At 28.2% G+C, this 5,000-nt stretch overlaps 4 non-coding genes across 4 annotated transcripts; 2 read left to right on the top strand and 2 right to left on the bottom strand.

Annotated features, from left to right (window-relative positions):
- Nucleotides 1–360: 360 nt before the first annotated feature.
- On the bottom strand, nt 361–432 carry TRNAT-GGU (transfer RNA threonine (anticodon GGU)). Its single transcript has one exon. It is a non-coding gene; the product is annotated as a tRNA-Thr (tRNA).
- A 942-nt stretch (nt 433–1,374) lies between these two features.
- Nucleotides 1,375–1,458, top strand: TRNAY-GUA (transfer RNA tyrosine (anticodon GUA)). The gene has a single exon. It is a non-coding gene; the product is annotated as a tRNA-Tyr (tRNA).
- Nucleotides 1,459–1,915: 457 nt separating this feature from the next.
- On the top strand, nt 1,916–1,989 carry TRNAD-GUC (transfer RNA aspartic acid (anticodon GUC)). The gene has a single exon. It is a non-coding gene; the product is annotated as a tRNA-Asp (tRNA).
- A 2,145-nt stretch (nt 1,990–4,134) lies between these two features.
- TRNAC-GCA (transfer RNA cysteine (anticodon GCA)) lies at nt 4,135–4,205 on the bottom strand. The gene has a single exon. It is a non-coding gene; the product is annotated as a tRNA-Cys (tRNA).
- Nucleotides 4,206–5,000: the final 795 nt, after the last annotated feature.

The raw sequence follows: 5,000 nt of genomic DNA, 5'->3' as shown, positions 1-5,000 counted from the left end.
TGGAACTTGAAATTCGTATTAAGGCCCTTCTGAGTAAAGAAAAGGCATAACCTTTTTTCTTAGTTCAGAAACAAGAAGATTTCATTGGAAATATTCAGAGATTCTTAGGGAGTCTAAACGAAAAAAGTCTTAAAAAGAAAAAAAATTGTTCGAATTGAATCTTTATCAAATTTGAATATCAGAATAGTAGATATAAATATAATTCAACGGGTTAGGTCCACTTACTTTTTTTTATTTTTCCATTATTGAATTTTACACTTTTTCTTTTTTATTACAAATAGAAACTTTTTCAAAATATCAAGAATCTTTTTATTCTTCCTTCAAATAGAAAGACTATTGCTTTTGAAAAAAAAAGTAAAAAGCCCCTTATCGGATTTGAACCGATGACTTACGCCTTACCATGGCGTTACTCTACCACTGAGTTAAAAGGGCCCTTTTTCTTTCTTTCAATTTCTAAATAAGGAACTAGCATGACTAGTACATATATTTGTTACTGTGTATACTTATTCTATAAATTTATATAAATTATTTCTATAAATTTATATAAATTATATAAATTAAATGATATAAATGGGATTAGAATACATGTACATCAATATCTATTATTTGTATAATGACTCATCAAAGAACAAAAAATTGGATTTACCTAGTGAATAGAATATAGTTAAAAAAAAGAATTGATTAAGATTGGATTTGATCCATATCAAATATATTATTTCAAAATGGATTCTTGAAGTCATTCTAATCATAACACTAAATTCTTTTTATTGATACATAAATGTACTCACAAAATAAAATATTTCATCGAAACATTGATAAAATCGAATCATTGATAAAATGGATTCAATATGTTCTGTCCCTAAACCAAATTTTTATTTTTTTATTGAAAAATTCTATTTTCCAAAGTTTTTTTTCTTAGTATTAGATATAAATCTACCTATCGAATCTTAGTATTAGTAATAAATGATAGAAATGAAGTTTTAACCTCTCGTCCTTTGCAACAAACGAATCATTCCTGTGAAGAATTTTCTCTTTATTGGAACATTACTTCTTTTTTTTTCTTATTATGACTGGAATAAAAAAATTTAGAAATATAAATGATTAATAAAAAATTTCTATGGAATTATGAAAGAACGAAAAATATTTTTTTTTATCGAATCATATCATTATATTGACAATTGCAAAAAACTGTTCATACTATGAACGTAGTATAATGGCGGTCGGGCAAGTATGCCCCCATCGTCTAGTGGTTCAGGACATCTCTCTTTCAAGGAGGCAGCGGGGATTCGACTTCCCCTGGGTGGTAGGGTGTTACGAAAGGAAGTTGATCAAAAATTTTCAATAAAAACTGAAATGTATTCTTCCTATTGTGCTGGGTCGATGCCCGAGCGGTTAATGGGGACGGACTGTAAATTCGTTGGCAATATGTCTACGCTGGTTCAAATCCAGCTCGGCCCAAGAATTTGCCGATCCACTATGAAATTCTATAACCCATTTATAGTTCTCTGGAAATGACTGATGTGCTATGATACGGAAGAATCAAAATATTAAACATATCTAAGGTTATTTCTTTTTTTTCTGTATTCCATATTTCTTTCCACAAATTCAAAATCTTGTTAATAATCGGTATTCATGTCAAGATCTGTAAGTAGAAAATATAAGGAAAAATTGAAAAAAAAAATATTTTTTTTTCATTGATTCAATTTTCAATCGATTTGTTAATAGAATAAGAATAAGAAACGGATTACGAGTAATTTGTGTCGATCTCACTAAAGTGGATATCGATATACATATCAATATATAAAAAAATGCGCTTTTTTCATTTACAACAAAAAGGTTCGAATCCGAAATAGAAAAAGAAAAGGTTTGACAGAAACGGTCCGTAAAAATATTTATACAGTACACCCCTTTCCCTGGGATTGTAGTTCAATTGGTCAGAGCACCGCCCTGTCAAGGCGGAAGCTGCGGGTTCGAGCCCCGTCAATCCCGTTGGATATAAATCCAAAAAAATAAAAAATAAATTCCTTTTTTGTGTATTTGTAGGGAATCAAATTGATAAACAAAATTTTATTTGGGGCCCCCCCCTGCTTTTTCATTTGTTTCGCCGAAAAAGGAAGGAAAGGGATTTTGGACTTTCATCAAGAATAAATGTTTTTTTGTTTTATTTAGTATGGATAAAAGATCTTCCTATGTTATACTATTTCATGAGTTGATTTGATAGCTCAGATTTTGTGATTCATGATATTGATCCGATTTGATATCATTGAAATCCAATTTATACCATTGTTGAAAGATTGAACATTTCTATGGGATTAAATCCCGAATTTTTTTTTTAGAAATTTAAGAGAAATAGAACATAATAAAGATTATGGAAGTAAATATTCTCGCATTTATTGCTACTGCACTGTTTATTCTAGTTCCTACTGCTTTTTTACTTATAATTTATGTAAAAACGGTAAGTAAAAGTGACTAATTTCACTGAAATATGATTTCTTCATTTTTATGAATGATTTAAAAAAATGATCGTACAATCAGCGTAATCCAGATAGTAGAAATCAATTTGATTTCTACTATCTGAGAATTGCGTCCAATTTTTTTTTTCAGATTCTTTTTACAAACAATTCCGGTATCTTAGGAAAAAAAGGGGGTAAAAAAACAGGAATGGTTATTACACGGTCCGCCATTTTCCATATATATATATATCTATATAACCAGGTTAAGCGTCAGTTCATCGAAATAGAAATTTTAAGAAAAATTTGATTGGAATAGGAATCCATTTCTTCTTCTTTTTGATTCCCTTGTTTTTCTCAAAATAGGAATATGGGAATAATGAAAATATTTGTTTGATTGAAAGAGTATTTTCAATTCCTATAAGATACATAGAATACATTACACTACTAAAATATAATAGAATCAAGATAGATTTTCTATTTGAACTCAATTAATTAGTATTAGTTTAAATGAAATATTTTCATTCAATAGTTTCGAAATTCAAAAATTCAGGTAGAAATCAACAAGGTTACTTGGATCCCTTAACTCAATTTTTAGTATCCCTATAGCCCACTTCTTCCCCATACTACGAGGGAAAGGGAAAATGAAAAAACTACCATTAAAGCAGCCCAAGCAATACTTACTATATCCATGTAAATTTTGTCTCCTATCTCTATAAATATGAAGGAACTATTTCATTATTTTTTCAAATTTTTTATTCTATTCTTTTTTTTGTATTATTCGCTAAAAATACTATACTATAATAGTGGAATTGCTATTACAGAGTCAAAAAAAGGATTCTGGGCTAACATCATTCACGAAAAACAAGAATTCATTCTATTTATTAGTTATTAGAACATCTAAAAAGTTTTTTTTGATTATTTTTAGTAAAATCATAAAACATTAAACATAAAAAAATTATAGGAAGTTATAAGTCAATGAATGTTACTACCAGGTGGGAATATTAAGATTTCTCTTTTATCATTTCCTTAAGGATTTCATAAAAAAAGAATCAAGACAGATTCATTTGCATACTTATACTCTTCTTTCTATTTGAAATAGTCCCTTAAATGTCTCCCAATTCGTTCTCTAAAATAATTAAAAAAACTTTTTTTCTTTTCTATTCGATTTTAGAATCAAAACTTTTTAATTTTATTAGAATATAGAATATGAAAATCTAAAGAATACTTTTTTTGAATATTACGAAAGCGAATTAGCTAAATTAAAGCTATTAAATAGAATTGATCTAAATAAATAATATTGATAAAATGTGGAAGCACTCATAAACTTTAAATTAGTCTGTATAGAAGGTTTTTCTTCTGCCTTTTCTCTACCTAAAAATGGACTTTCCTATCCGACTTATTCTTAATCCAATCTAATAAAAGACCCAGTCAGGAGACAGACACTACAATAGTTGTGTAGTGAACGAACTATCATTTCTAAATTTATGGATTCCTTTTCACTACTAGAATCTTTCCTTGAATTCGAGACAAAAATATTTACAACATTTTTTAAGCTACTGATGCTTATAATTTCGAATCAAACGCAATTCTCAAGACTCCTTTTCCCTCGCTTGCTTCTGTTGGAAAAAAAGTTTTCTAAAAAAACGTAATATAATCTTTCATTTACAGTTTCTTATCGATCAGGCGACACCCGGATTTGAACTGGGGAAAAAGGATTTGCAGTCCCCCGCCTTACCACTCGGCCATGCCGCCAATAAAAATATAGATATGAAGTTTTTGAGAATACTCCCCCCTTTTCTTTCTATTGAAAAATTGAAAAACAATCTTGAGACAAATCGCAACCGTTAACTATTCTTTTATGAATTATTCTTGAATATTTGAATAGAAATTTTTTTTTCTTAATGAGATCAGAAAATAAAAATTGATACATAACCAATCAATATTGCTTTTTTTTTTAACTTTGTTCATTCTAATTATAACAGCAACTTTCAATATATGTAAACCCTAGAATATCAATTTGATCTGTTACACAGATATTATCTAATCGAGTATCTTATCCATATCTATATAGATATAGAATACCAATACTATACGGTATTTTCAAGAAATTATCGTGCTTATTCTTTTTTTACAATTTTCAATAGAAAATTTGTAAAAATTCACACAACATGTTATGTGTTTGTTATCCTGAACAAATATGACTGCAATAAAGTTAGAGACAGATCTATAGCTGCAGTTAAATATATGCATGTTTCAAAAATACAAGCCTTATTACATTACACATAACATACTCTAATCATATTCTCCCCAATTCTCTCCAAAATACTTCACTTCAAAATATATCTTTTCTTGACAATTTCGAATGGATTTTTTTTTGTATCCAATTGAATTTGAATATGTAATATCATAATAATGATAGAAATGAAATGCATTTTTTTAGATTCCTAAAAAAAATATTGAAATGCCCGTAGAAATTTCCAATCCTTTTTTAGATTAGACTTTCGATTCTATCTGTTTGTTTTGTTGCAAATTCCTTCGAAGTTGAGT

This window comes from Vigna unguiculata, unplaced genomic scaffold, assembly GCF_037176805.1.
Source record: "Vigna unguiculata cultivar grain cowpea cultivar isolate G323 ecotype 2 unplaced genomic scaffold, ASM3717680v1 ptg000485l, whole genome shotgun sequence".
NCBI classification, from domain to species: Eukaryota; Viridiplantae; Streptophyta; class Magnoliopsida; order Fabales; family Fabaceae; genus Vigna; species Vigna unguiculata.
This window is presented reverse-complemented; position numbering and strand designations above follow the sequence as displayed.